This window comes from Phyllobates terribilis, unplaced genomic scaffold (assembly GCF_046119375.1).
Source record: "Phyllobates terribilis strain yellow unplaced genomic scaffold, ASM4611937v1 Scaffold_81__1_contigs__length_6697587, whole genome shotgun sequence".
NCBI classification, from domain to species: domain Eukaryota; kingdom Metazoa; phylum Chordata; class Amphibia; order Anura; family Dendrobatidae; genus Phyllobates; species Phyllobates terribilis.
Genome location: NW_027362841.1, coordinates 6,417,601 through 6,434,536, shown reverse-complemented (window position 1 = coordinate 6,434,536; position 16,936 = coordinate 6,417,601). Strand labels below are relative to the sequence as shown.

Below are 16,936 nucleotides of genomic sequence, written 5' to 3'. Positions count from 1 at the left end.
CACATAGTGAGGTCACAGCACATAGATAATGCACATTGTGAGGTCAGAGTACAGAGATAATGCACATAGTAAGGTCACAGTACAGAGATAATGCACATAGTGAGGTCACAGTACATAGATAATGCACATAGTGAGATCACAGTAGAGAGTTAATAAACACAGTGATGTCCCATTACAGAGATAATGCACATAGTGTGGTCACAGTAGAGAGATAATAAACACAGTGATGTCACAGTACAGAGATAATGCACATAGTGATGTCACAGTACATAGATAATGCACATAGTGAAGTCACAGTACAGAGATAATGCACATAGTGAGGTCACAGTACATAGAAAATGCACATAGTGTGGTCACAGTACAGAGATAATGCACATAGTCATGTCAGAGTACATAGATAATGCACATAGTGATGTCACAGTAGATAGATAATACACATAGTGAGGTCACAGTACATAGATAATGCACATAGTGTGGTCACAGTACAGAAATAATGCACATAGTGATGTCACAGTACATAGATAATGCACATAGTGAGGTCACAGTACAGGGATAATGCACATAGTGATGTCACAGTACAGAGATAATACACATAGTGAGGTCACATTACATAGATAATGCACATAGTGAGGTCACAGTACAGAGATAATGCACATAGTGAGGTCACAGTAGAGAAATAATAAACACAGTGGTGTCACATTACAGAGATAATCCTCATAGTGAGGTATCAGTACAGAGATAATAAACACAGTGATGTCACATTACAGAGATAATACACATAGTGAGGTCACAGTAGAGAGATAATGCACATAGTGAGGTCAGAGTACAGAGATAATGCACATAGTGACGTCACAGTACATAGATAATGCACATAGTGAGGTCACAGTACAGAGATAATGCACATAGTGAGGTCACAGTACAGAGATAATAAACACAGTGATGTCACATTACAGAGATAATTCACATAGTGATGTCACTGTACAGGGATAATAAACACAGTGATGTCATATTACAGAGATAATACACATATTGATGTCACAGCACAGGGATAATGCACATAGTGAGGTCACAGTACATAGATAATGCACATAGTGAGGTCACAGTACATAGATAATGCACATAGTGAAATCACAGTACAGAGATAATTCAAACAGTGATGTCACAGTACATAGATAATGCACATAGTGAGGTCACAGTACATAGATAATTCACATAGTGAGGTCACAGTAGAGAGATAATAAACACAGTGATGTCACATTACAGAGATAATCTACATAGTGAGGTCACAGTACAGAGATAATAAGCAAAGTGATGTCACATTACAGAGATAATAAACATAGTGAGGTCACAGTACATAGATAATGCACATAGTGAGGTCACAGTACAGAGATAATGTACATAGTGAGGACACAGTAGAGAGATAATAAACACAGTGATGTCCCATTACAGAGATAATGCACATAGTGAGGTCACAGTAGAGAGATAATAAACACAGTGATGTCACAGTACAGAGATAATGCACATAGTGATGTCACAGTACAGAGATAATGCACATAGTGATGTCACAGTATATAGATAATGCACATAGTGAGGTAACAGTACAGAGATAATGGACATAGTGAGGTCACAGTACATAGATAATGCACATAGTGTGGTCACAGTACAGAGATAATGCGAATAATGATGTCACAGTACATAGATAATGCACATAGTGATGTCACATTACATAGATAATACACATAGTGAGGTCACAGTACATAGATAATGCACATAGTGTGGTCACAGTACAGAGATAATGCACATAGTGATGTCACAGTACATAGATAATGCACATAGTGAGGTCACAGTACAGAGATAATGCACATAGTAAGGTCACAGTACATAGATAATGCACATAGTGAGGTCACAGTACAGAGATAATAAACACAGTGTTGTCACATTACAGAGATAATACACATAGTGAGGTCACAGTACAGAGATAATGCACATAGTGAGGTCAGAGTACAGAGATAATGCACATAGTGAGGTCACAGTACAGAGATAATGCACATAGTGAGGTCACAGTACATAGATAATGCACATAGTTAGGTCACAGTAGAGAGATAATAAACACAGTGATGTCCCATTACAGAGATAATACACATAGTGAGGTCACAGTACATAGATAATGCACATAGTGAGGTCACAGTACAGAGATAATGCACATATTGATGTCACAGTACATAGATAATGCACATAGTGATGTCACAGTACAGAGATAATGCACATAGTGAGGCACAGTACAGAGATAATGCACATAGTGAGGTCACAATACATAGATAATGCACATAGTGAGGTCACAGTACATAGATAATGCACATAGTGATGTCACAGTACAGAGATAATGCACATAGTGAGGTCACAGTAGAGAAATAATAAACACAGTGATGTCACATTACAGAGATAATACACATAGTGATGTCACAGTGCATAGATAATACACATAGTGATGTCACAGTGCATAGATAATGCACATAGTGATGTCACAGTACATAGATAATGCACATAGTGATGTCACAGTACATAGATAATGCACATAGTGATGTCACAGTACAGAGATAATGCACATAGTGATGTCACAGTACAGAGATAATGCACATAGTGATGTCACATTACAGAGATAATAAATACAGTGATGTCACAGTACAGAGATAATACATATAGTGATGTCACAGTACAGAGATAATGCACATAGTGAGGTCACAGGACATAGATAATGCACATAGTGAGGTCACAGTACATAGATAATGCACATAGTGAGGTCACAGTGCAGAGATAATGCACATAGTGAGGTCACAGTACAGAGATAATGCACATAGTGAGGTCACAGTGCAGAGATAATGCACATAGTGAGGTCACAGTTGAGAGAAAATAAACACAGTGAAGTCACATTACAGAGATAATAAGCACAGTGATGTCACAGTACAGAGATAATAAACACAGTGATGTCACATTACAGAGATAATACACATAGTGATGTCACAGTATAGAGATAATGCAAATAGTGAGGTCACAGTACAGGGATAATACACATAGTGATGTCACAGTACAGAGATAATACACATAGTGATGTCACAGTACAGGGATAATAAACACAGTGATGTCATATTACAGAGATAATACACATAGTGGTGTCACAGCACAGAGATAATGCACATAGTGAGGTCACAGTACATAGATTATGCACATAGTGAGGTCACACTACATAGAAAATGCACATAGTGAAGTCACAGTAAAGAGATAATACACATAGTGAGGTCACAGTAGAGAGATAATAAACACAGTGATGTCACATTACAGAGATAATACACATAGTGATGTCACAGTACATAGATAATACACATAGTGATGTCACAGTACATAGATAATGCACATAGTGAGGTCACAGTACATTGATAATGCACAGTGTGGTCACAGTACAGAGATAATGCACATAGTGATGTCACAGTACATAGATAATGCACATAGTGAGGTCACAGTACAGAGATAATGCACATAGTGAGGTCACAGTAGAGAGATAATAAACAGAGTGATGTCACATTACAGAGATAATCCACATAGTGAGGTCACAGTACAGAGATAATAAGCACAGTGATGTCACATTACAGAGATAATACACATAGTGAGGTCACAGTACAGAGATAATAAACACAGTGATGTCCCATTACAGAGATAATGCACATAGTGAGGTCACAGTAGAGACATAATAAACACAGTGATGTCACACTACAGAGATAATGCACATAGTGATGTCACAGTACATAGATAATGCACATAGTGAAGTCACAGTACAGAGATAATGCACATAGTGAGGTCACAGTACATAGATAATGCACATAGTCATGTCAGAGTACATAGATAATGCACATAGTGATGTCACAGTAGATAGATAATACACATAGTGAGGTCACAGTACATAGATAATGCACATAGTGTGGTCACAGTACAGAAATAATGCACATAGTGATGTCACAGTACATAGATAATGCACATAGTGAGGTCACAGTACAGGGATAATGCACATAGTGATGTCACAGTACAGAGATAATACACATAGTGAGGTCACATTACATAGATAATGCACATAGTGAGGTCACAGTAGAGAAATAATAAACACAGTGGTGTCTCATTACAGAGATAATCCACATAGTGAGGTTTCAGTACAGAGATAATAAACACAGTGATGTCACATTACAGAGATAATAGACATAGTGATGTCACAGTACAGAGATAATAAACACAGTGATGTCACGTTACAGAGAAAATACACATAGTGATGTCACATTACAGAGATAATACATATAGTGATGTCACAGTACATAGATAATGCACATAGTGATGTCACAGTACATAGATAATGCACATAGTGAGGTCAGAGTACAGAGATAATGCACATAGTGAGGTCACAGTACATAGATAATGCACATAGTGAGATCACAGTAGAGAGATAATAAACACAGTGATGTTCCATTACAGAGATAATGCACATAGTGAGGTCACAGTACAGAGATAATAAACACAGTGATGTCACATTACAGAGATCATACACATAGTGAGGTCACAGTACATAGATAATGCACATAGTGAGGTCAGAGTATAGAGATAATGCACATAGTGAGGTCAGAGTATAGAGATAATGCACATAGTGAGGTCACAGTACAGAGATAATGCACATAGTGAGGTCACAGTACAGAGATAATGCACATAGTGAGGTCACAGTACAGAGATAATGCACATAGTGAGGTCACAGTAGTGAGAAAATAAACACAGTGAAGTCACATTACAGAGATAATACACATAGTGATGTCACAGTACAGGGATAATAAACACAGTTATGTCACATTACAGAGATAATACACATAGTGATGTCACAGTACAGGGATAATAAACACAGTGATGTCATATTACAGAGATAATACACATAGTGATGTCACAGCACAGGGATAATGCACATAGTGAGGTCACAGTACATAGATAATGCACATAGTGAGGTCACAGTACATAGATAATGCACATAGTGAAATCGCAGTACAGAGATAATGCAAACAGTGATGTCACAGTACATAGATAATGCACATAGTGAGGTCACAGTACAGAGATAATTCACATAGTGAGGTCACAGTAGAGAGATAATAAACACAGTGATGTCACATTACAGAGATAATCTACATAGTGAGGTCACAGTACAGAGATAATAAGCACAGTGATGTCACATTACAGAGATAATAAACATAGTGAGGTCACAGTACATAGATAATGCACATAGTGAGGTCACAGTACAGAGATAATGCACATAGTGAGGTCACAGTAGAGAGATAATAAACACAGTGATGTCACAGTACAGAGATAATGCACATAGTGATGTCACAGTACAGAGATAATGCACATAGTGATGTCACAGTATATAGATAATGCACATAGTGAGGTAACAGTACAAAGATAATGGACATAGTGAGGTCACAGTACATAGATAATGCACATAGTGTGGTCACAGTACAGAGATAATGCGAATAATGATGTCACAGTACATAGATAATGCACATAGTGATGTCACATTACATAGATAATATACATAGTGAGGTCACAGTACATAGATAATGCACATAGTGTGGTCACAGTACAGAGATAATGCACATAGTGATGTCACAGTACATAGATAATGCACATAGTAAGGTCACAGTACATAGATAATGCACACAGTGAGGTCACAGTAGAGAGATAATAAATACAGTGGTGTCACATTACAGAGATAATCCACATAGTGAGGTCACAGTACAGAGATAATAAACACAGTGATGTCACATTACAGAGATAATACACATAGTGAGGTCACAGTACATAGATAATGCACATAGTGAGGTCAGAGTACAGAGATAATGCACATAGTGAGGTCACAGTACAGAGATAATACACATAGTGAGGTCACAGTACATAGATAATGCACATAGTGAGGTCACAGTACAGAGATAATGCACATATTGATGTCACAGTACATAGATAATGCACATAGTGAGGTCACAGTACAGAGATAATGCACATAGTGAGGTCACAATACATAGATAATGCACATAGTGAGGTCACAGTACATAGATAATGCACATAGTGATGTCACAGTACATAGATAATGCACATAGTGAGGTCACAGTAGAGAAATAATAAACACAGTGATGTCACATTACAGAGATAATACACATAGTGATGTCACAGTACATAGATAATGCACATAGTGATGTCACAGTACATAGATAATGCACATAGTGATGTCACAGTACATAGATAATGCACATAGTGATGTCAAAGTACAGAGATAATGCACATAGTGATGTCGCATTACAGAGATAATAAATATAGTTATGTTACGTTACAGAGATAATACACATAGTGAGGTCACAGTACATAGATAATGCACATAGTGAGGTCACAGTACATAGATAATGCACATAGTGAGGTCACAGTTGAGAGAAAATAAACACAGTGAAGTCACATTACAGAGATAATACACATATTGATGTCACAGTAGAGATAATAAGCACAGTGATGTCACAGTACAGAGATAATAAACACAGTGATGTCACATTACAGAGATAATGCAAATAGTGAGGTCACAGTACAGGGATAATACACATAGTGATTTCACAGTACAGAGATAATACACATAGTGATGTCACAGTACAGGGATAATAAACACAGTGATGTCATATTACAGAGATAATACACATAGTGGTGTCACAGCACCGAGATAATGCACATAGTGAGGTCACAGTACATAGATTATGCACATAGTGAGGTCACACTACATAGAAAATGCACATAGTGAAGTCACAGTACAGAGATAATGCACATAGTGAGGTCACAGTAGAGAGATAATAAACACAGTGATGTCACATTACAGAGATAATACACATAGTGTTGTCACAGTACATAGATAAAGCACATAGTGATGTCACAGTACATAGATAATGCACATAGTGAGGTCACAGTACATTGATAATGCACAGTGTGGTCACAGTACAGAGATAATGCACATAGTGATGTCACAGTACATAGATAATGCACATAGTGAGGTCACAGTACAGAGATAATGCACATAGTGAGGTCACAGTAGAGAGATAATAAACACAGTGATGTCACATTACAGAGATAATACACATAGTGATGTCACAGTATAGAGATAATGCAAATAGTGAGGTCAGAGTACAGAGATAATGCACTTAGTGAGGGCACAGTACATAGATAATGCACATAGTGAGATCACAGTAGAGAGTTAATAAACACAGTGATGTCCCATTACAGAGATAATGCACATAGTGAGGTCACAGTAGAGAGATAATAAACACAGTGATGTCACAGTACAGAGATAATGCACATAGTGATGTCACAGTACATAGATAATGCACATAGTGAAGTCACAGTACAGAGATAATGCACATAGTGAGGTCACAGTACATAGATAATGCACATTGTGTGGTCACAGTACAGAGATAATGCACATAGTGAGGTCACAGTACATAGATAATGCACATTGTGTGGTCAGAGTACATAGATAATGCACATAGTGATGTCACAGTAGATAGATAATACACATAGTGAGGTCACAGTACATAGATAATGCACATAGTGAGGTCACAGTACAGGGATAATGCACATAGTGATGTCACAGTACAGAGATAATACACATAGTGAGGTCACATTACATAGATAATGCACATAGTGAGGTCACAGTAGAGAAATAATAAACACAGTGGTGTCTCATTACAGAGATAATCCACATAGTGAGGTTTCAGTACAGAGATAATAAACACAGTGATGTCACATTACAGAGATAATAGACATAGTGATGTCACAGTACAGAGATAATAAACACAGTGATGTCACGTTACAGAGAAAATACACATAGTGATGTCACATTACAGAGATAATACATTTAGTGATGTCACAGTACATAGATAATGCACATAGTGATGTCACAGTACATAGATAATGCACATAGTGAGGTCAGAGTACAGAGATAATGCACATAGTGAGGTCACAGTACATAGATAATGCACATAGTGAGATCACAGTAGAGAGATAATAAACACAGTGATGTTCCATTACAGAGATAATGCACATAGTGAGGTCACAGTACAGAGATAATAAACACAGTGATGTCACATTACAGAGATCATACACATAGTGAGGTCACAGTACATAGATAATGCACATAGTGAGGTCAGAGTATAGAGATAATGCACATAGTGAGGTCAGAGTATAGAGATAATGCACATAGTGAGGTCACAGTACAGAGATAATGCACATAGTGAGGTCACAGTACAGAGATAATGCACATAGTGAGGTCACAGTACAGAGATAATGCACATAGTGAGGTCACAGTAGTGAGAAAATAAACACAGTGAAGTCACATTACAGAGATAATACACATAGTGATGTCACAGTACAGGGATAATAAACACAGTGATGTCACATTACAGAGATAATACACATAGTGATGTCACAGTACAGGGATAATAAACACAGTGATGTCATATTACAGAGATAATACACATAGTGATGTCACAGCACAGGGATAATGCACATAGTGAGGTCACAGTACATAGATAATGCACATAGTGAAATCGCAGTACAGAGATAATGCAAACAGTGATGTCACAGTACATAGATAATGCACATAGTGAGGTCACAGTACAGAGATAATTCACATAGTGAGGTCACAGTAGAGAGATAATAAACACAGTGATGTCACATTACAGAGATAATCTACATAGTGAGGTCACAGTACAGAGATAATAAGCACAGTGATGTCACATTACAGAGATAATAAACATAGTGAGGTCACAGTACATAGATAATGCACATAGTGAGGTCACAGTACAGAGATAATGCACATAGTGAGGTCACAGTAGAGAGATAATAAACACAGTGATGTCACAGTACAGAGATAATGCACATAGTGATGTCACAGTACAGAGATAATGCACATAGTGATGTCACAGTATATAGATAATGCACATAGTGAGGTAACAGTACAAAGATAATGGACATAGTGAGGTCACAGTACATAGATAATGCACATAGTGTGGTCACAGTACAGAGATAATGCGAATAATGATGTCACAGTACATAGATAATGCACATAGTGATGTCACATTACATAGATAATATACATAGTGAGGTCACAGTACATAGATAATGCACATAGTGTGGTCACAGTACAGAGATAATGCACATAGTGATGTCACAGTACATAGATAATGCACATAGTAAGGTCACAGTACATAGATAATGCACACAGTGAGGTCACAGTAGAGAGATAATAAATACAGTGGTGTCACATTAGAGAGATAATCCACATAGTGAGGTCACAGTACAGAGATAATAAACACAGTGATGTCACATTACAGAGATAATACACATAGTGAGGTCACAGTACATAGATAATGCACATAGTGAGGTCAGAGTACAGAGATAATGCACATAGTGAGGTCACAGTACAGAGATAATACACATAGTGAGGTCACAGTACATAGATAATGCACATAGTGAGGTCACAGTACAGAGATAATGCACATATTGATGTCACAGTACATAGATAATGCACATAGTGAGGTCACAGTACAGAGATAATGCACATAGTGAGGTCACAATACATAGATAATGCACATAGTGAGGTCACAGTACATAGATAATGCACATAGTGATGTCACAGTACATAGATAATGCACATAGTGAGGTCACAGTAGAGAAATAATAAACACAGTGATGTCACATTACAGAGATAATACACATAGTGATGTCACAGTACATAGATAATGCACATAGTGATGTCACAGTACATAGATAATGCACATAGTGATGTCACAGTACATAGATAATGCACATAGTGATGTCAAAGTACAGAGATAATGCACATAGTGATGTCGCATTACAGAGATAATAAATATAGTTATGTTACGTTACAGAGATAATACACATAGTGAGGTCACAGTACATAGATAATGCACATAGTGAGGTCACAGTACATAGATAATGCACATAGTGAGGTCACAGTTGAGAGAAAATAAACACAGTGAAGTCACATTACAGAGATAATACACATATTGATGTCACAGTAGAGATAATAAGCACAGTGATGTCACAGTACAGAGATAATAAACACAGTGATGTCACATTACAGAGATAATGCAAATAGTGAGGTCACAGTACAGGGATAATACACATAGTGATTTCACAGTACAGAGATAATACACATAGTGATGTCACAGTACAGGGATAATAAACACAGTGATGTCATATTACAGAGATAATACACATAGTGGTGTCACAGCACCGAGATAATGCACATAGTGAGGTCACAGTACATAGATTATGCACATAGTGAGGTCACACTACATAGAAAATGCACATAGTGAAGTCACAGTACAGAGATAATGCACATAGTGAGGTCACAGTAGAGAGATAATAAACACAGTGATGTCACATTACAGAGATAATACACATAGTGATGTCACAGTACATAGATAATGCACATAGTGATGTCACAGTACATAGATAATGCACATAGTGAGGTCACAGTACATTGATAATGCACAGTGTGGTCACAGTACAGAGATAATGCACATAGTGATGTCACAGTAGATAGATAATGCACATAGTGAGGTCACAGTACAGAGATAATGCACATAGTGAGGTCACAGTAGAGAGATAATAAACACAGTGATGTCACATTACAGAGATAATACACATAGTGATGTCACAGTATAGAGATAATGCAAATAGTGAGGTCAGAGTACAGAGATAATGCACTTAGTGAGGTCACAGTAGAGAGTTAATAAACACAGTGATGTCCCATTACAGAGATAATGCACATAGTGAGGTCACAGTAGAGAGATAATAAACACAGTGATGTCACAGTACAGAGATAATGCACATAGTGATGTCACAGTACATAGATAATGCACATAGTGAAGTCACAGTACAGAGATAATGCACATAGTGAGGTCACAGTACATAGATAATGCACATTGTGTGGTCACAGTACAGAGATAATGCACATAGTGAGGTCACAGTACATAGATAATGCACATTGTGTGGTCAGAGTACATAGATAATGCACATAGTGATGTCACAGTAGATAGATAATACACATAGTGAGGTCACAGTACATAGATAATGCACATAGTGTGGTCACAGTACAGAAATAATGCACATAGTGATGTCACAGTACATAGATAATGCACATAGTGAGGTCACAATACAGGGATAATGCACATAGTGATGTCACAGTACAGAGATAATCCACATAGTGATGTCACATTACAGAGATAATACACATAGTGAGGTCACAGTAGAGAGATAATGCACATAGTGATGTCACAGTACATAGATAATGCACATAGTGAGGTCACAGTAGAGAGATAATGCACATAGTGAGGTCACAGTACATAGATAATGCACATAGTGATGTCACAGTACATAGATAATGTACATAGTGAGGTCACAGTACAGAGATAATGCACATAGTGAGGTCACAGTACCTAAATAATGCACATAGTGAGGTCACAGTAGAGAGATAATACACATAGTGAGGTCACAGTACATAGATAATGCACATAGTGATGTCACAGTACATAGATAATGTACATAGTGAGGTCACAGTACAGAGATAATGCACATAGTGAGGTCACAGTACCTAAATAATGCAGATAGTGAGGTCACAGTACATAGATAATGCACATAGTGAGGTCACAGTACAGAGATAATACACATAGTGATGTCACAGTACAGAGATAATACACATAGTGAGTTCACAGTACATAGATAATGCACATAGTGTGGTCACAGTACAGAGATAATGCACATAGTGAGGTCACAGTACATAAATAATGCACATAGTGATGTCACAGTACATAGATAATGTACATAGTGAGGTCACAGTACAGAGATAATGCACATAGTGAGGTCACAGTACCTAAATAATGCAGATAGTGAGGTCACAGTACATAGATAATGCACATAGTGAGGTCACAGTACAGAGATAATACACATAGTGATGTCACAGTACAGAGATAATACACATAGTGAGTTCACAGTACATAGATAATGCACATAGTGTGGTCACAGTACAGAGATAATGCACATAGTGAGGTCACAGTACATAAATAATGCACATAGTGAGGTCACAGTACAGAGATAATGCACATAGTGAGGTCACAGTACAGAGATAATGCACATAGTGAGGTCACAGTACATAAATAATGCACATAGTGAGGTCACAGTACATAGATAATGCACATAGTGAGGTCACAGTACAGAGATAATGCACATAGTGAGTGGGTGGGAGACGGTGGCGCACGTGTCGGCTTTCTTATTTATTGTTATGGGAGTTCCAAAAACAGAGGAGCAAATACAAGGAGGGAGAAGAAATGTATCAGAATGGTCACATGAGAATAAGGAGAAATATAACCGCAGCGCCGGCGTCATGGATCGTCCATCACTTATGTGACCTCCTATCAGTCTCCATCCAAGGGATGTATCTCAGTGGTAGAGCGCATGCATCCATGTCTTGTGATAAATTAGTAAAATCTCTCCAATTATATTCCAGGAACTTTGTTATTTGATTTTGCACTTAGTTCTCCCTTTGTCAGACCTCCATATACTGTCAGACCCCCATACTGTATACTGTTACACTCTGGAGCATTGTTTGCACACATCCCACTTACTTTCTTTTGTCTTTATATTGTTTCTCTCTTTATTCTTTGCATCACACGACCATCCATTATGTAAATGTCATTGATATTCTGTGTGTGTATACCTATCCATCTTATACAGTTATATGAAAAAGTTTGGGCACCCCTATTAATCTTAAGCTTAATGTTTTATAAAAATTGGTGTTTTTGCAACAGCTATTTCAGTTTGATATATGTAATAACTGTTGGACACAGTAATGTTTCTGCCTTGAAATGAGGTTTATTGTACTAACAGAAAATGTGCAATCTGCATTCAAACAAAATTTGACAGGTGCATAAGTATGGGCACCCTTATCATTTTCTTGTTTTAAATACTCCTACCTACTTTTTACTGACGTACTAAAACACTTTTTTTGGTTTTGTAACCTAATTGAGCTTTGAACTTCATAGCCAGGTGTATGCAATCATGAGAAAAGCTACTTAAAGTGGCCACTTACAAGTTGTTCTCCTGTTTGAATCTCCTCTGAAGAGTGGCATCATGGGCTCCTCAAAACAACTGTCAAATGATCTGAAAACAAAGATTATTCAACATAGTTGTTCAGGGGAAGGATACAAAAAGCTGTCTCAGAGATTTAACCTGTCAGTTTCCACTGTGAGGAACATAGTAAGGAAATGGAACAACACAGGGACAGTTATTGTTAAGGCCAGAAGTGGCAGGCCAAGAAAAACATCAGAAAGGCAGAGAAGAAGAATGGTGAGATCAGTCAAGGACAATCCTCAGACCACCTCCAGAGAGCTGCAGCATCAACTTGCTGCAGATGGTGTCACTGTGCATCGGTCAACTATGCAACGCACTTTGCACAAGGAGAAGCTGTATGGGAGAGTGATGCGAAAGAAGCCGTTTCTGCAAGCACGCCACAAACAGAGTCGGCTGAGGTATGCAAAAGCACAATTGGAGAAGCCAATTTTTTTTTTGGAAGAAGGTCCTGTGGACTGATGAAACCAAGATTGAGTTGTTTGGTCATACAAAAAGGCATTATGCATGGCGGCAAAAAAACACAGCATTCCGAGAAAAACACTTGCTACCCACAGTAAAATTTGGTGGAGGTTCCATCATGCTTTGGGGCTGTGTGGCCAATGCCGGCGCCAGGAATCTTGTTAAAGTTGAGGGACGCATGGATTCCACTCAGTATCAGCAGATTCTTGACAATAATGTTCAAGAATCAGTGATAAAGTTGAAGTTACGCAGGGGATGGATCTTTCAGCAAGACAATGATCCAAAACACCGCTCCAAATCTACTCAGGCATTCATGCAGAGGAACAATTACAATGTTCTGGAATGGCCATCCCAGTCCCCAGACCTGAATATCATTGAACATCTGTGGGATCATTTGAAGAGGGCTGTCCATGCTCAGCGACCATCAAACTTAACTGAACTGGAATTGTTTCGTAAAGAGGAATGGTCAAAAATACCTTCATCCAGGATCCAGGAACTCATTAAAAGCTACAGGAAGCGACTAGAGGCTGTTATTTTTGCAAAAGGAGGATCTACTAAATATTAATGTCACTTTTCTGGTGAGGTGCCCATACTTATGCACCTGTCAAAGTTTGTTTGAATGCAGATTGCACATTTTCTGTTAGTACAATAAACCTCATTTCAAGGCAGAAACATTACTGTGTCCAACAGTTATTACATATATCAAAATGAAATAGCTGTTGCAAAAACACCAATTTTTAAAAAACATTAAGCTTAAGATTAATAGGGGTGCCCAAACTTTTTATATAACTGTATTTACACTGCTCAAAATAATAAAGGGAGCACTCAAATAACACATCCTAGATCTGAATGAATGAAATCTTCTCATTGAATACTTTGTTCTGTACAAAGTTGAATGTGCTGACAACAAAATCACACAAAAATCATCAATTGAAATCACATTTATTAACCAATGGAGGCCTGGATTTGGAGTCACCCCCAAAATTAAAGTGGAATAACACACTACAGGCTGATCCAACTCTGATGTAATGTCCTTAAAACAAGTCAAAATGAGGCTCAGTATTGTGTGTGACCTCCACGTGCCTGTATGACCTCCCTACAACGCCTGGGCATGCTCCTGATGAGGCTGAGTATTGTGTGTGGCCTCCACGTGCCTGTATAACCTCCCTACAACGCCTGGGCATGCTCCTGATGAGGCTGAGTATTGTGTGTGGCCTCCACGTGCCTGTATAACCTCCCTACAACGCCTGGGCATGCTCCTGATGAGGCTGAGTATTGTGTGTGACCTCCACGTGCCTGTATGACCTCCCTACAACGCCTGGGCATGCTCCTGATGAGGCTGAGTATTGTGTGTGGCCTCCACGTGCCTGTATGACCTCCCTACAACGCCTGGGCATGCTCCTGATGAGGCTGAGTATTGTGTGTGGCCTCCATGTGCCTGTATGACCTCCCTACAACGCCTGGGCATGCTCCTGATGAGGCTGAGTATTGTGTGTGGCCTCCACGTGCCTGTATGACCTCCCTACAACGCCTGGGCATGCTCCTGATGAGGCTGAGTATTGTGTGTGGCCTCCATGTGCCTGTATGACCTCCCTACAACGCCTGGGCATGCTACTGATGAGGTTGCGGATGGTCTCCTGTGGGATCTCCTCCCAGACCTGGACTAAAGCATCCGCCAACTCCTGGACAGTCTGTGGTGCAACGTGACGTTGGTGGATGGAGCGAGACATGATGTCCCAGATGTGCTCAATCGGATTCAGGTCTGGGGAACGGGCGGCCAGTCCATAGCTTCAATGCCTTCATCTTGCAGGAACTGCTGACACACTCCAGCCACATGAGGTCTGGCATTGTCCTGCATTAGGAGGAACCCAGGGCCAACCTCACCAGCATATGGTCTCACAAGAGGTCTGAGGATCTCATCTCGGTACCTAATGGCAGTCAGACTACCTCGGCGAGCACATGGAGGGCTGTGCTGCGGGCTGGTATGTTTATGCACAATCACCAGGGACCTTCCCAGCCTGATAATATCAGCTCTCAGTTGTCTGCTTTAATTAACTTTGCTGGTTACATGGGGGGATACACCACGTCATTTTTTTTTGTTTGTTTTTTTATTTAATCATTAAAAGCTGCCTGATAAGCTCCACAGGGTGCAAAGTTATTATATGTTGGGTGGTTGTGCAATTATTTGTCTATATGTCTGTTCCTATGTCTAAATGTCTCTCTGTACGTCTGTTGGTCAATATATCTGTCTATCTATCTACTCAATCTATCTCCATTATCTATCTCCATGTCATTTATTGCTGTCTAAAAACGCTAGAAAAATGCAGGAAAAAAAGCACGTTTTTGCCGCTGCGTTTTTCCTGCCAAGAGATGTGGAAATGCTGCAGAAATTTCTGCTTTCAAATAAGTGTGAACATACCCTTAGGGTTTTGCATATGAGCATAACACACATGCAGGGGATGTAGCTCAGTGGTAGAGCGCATGCTTTGCATGTATGAGGCCCCAGGTTCAGTCCCTGGCATCTCCATTGTCATGTATTCCACAGAGATCACTCTATATCTCACCATGCTGTGACTGTGTCAGGATTTCATCAGGGATTCCAACATATGGAATATATGTTAATGCCCTCTGTACAGTCACTGCCACCTTCACAATAGCCCAATTATTAATATTACTCGCTGCCACCACCGGCTGAGTTTGAAATATAGTACAAGGCCTTGCCTGGCCAAACGCCTGCATTCTGGTAGTGTATGGCTTCTGGGAAGGGAACGATTACAGGACAAAAGAAACAGAACGATTAGATTTTATATTTAATCCAAATGGGAGGCAGTGTTTAGGAAAACTATACAAAAATGTTTACAAAAGGAGACAATTCAATACATTAATAGTTACACCAAATAATAAGGATTAAAGAAGAGACTTACTATAAGATCGCTGAGACGATTCAATATAGGTGGATTTGATTTGAACGTTATCGAATATGACCCATTGCTTATAGTATCTATACCCCCCAGCCAACTATTTTATGCTGAAGGGAGAGACCCCCCTGGGATGACGTCACAGGGACTGGGCTCTAGCCTGCACATTTTATTAAAAACTTCTGGGATAACTCATCGCTCGTTGATCCCAGAATCCCAAAAGTGATACCATATTTCTATTATGATTTTACCTTCATTTAAGGACCACACACTGCATAGTTGCGACCTGCTATCCT

At 38.9% G+C, this 16,936-nt stretch overlaps 1 non-coding gene across 1 annotated transcript; it reads left to right on the top strand.

Moving 5' to 3' along the window:
* The first annotated feature begins 16,177 nt into the window (after nt 1-16,177).
* On the top strand, nt 16,178-16,249 carry TRNAA-UGC (transfer RNA alanine (anticodon UGC)). The gene has a single exon. It is a non-coding gene; the product is annotated as a tRNA-Ala (tRNA).
* Nucleotides 16,250-16,936: the final 687 nt, after the last annotated feature.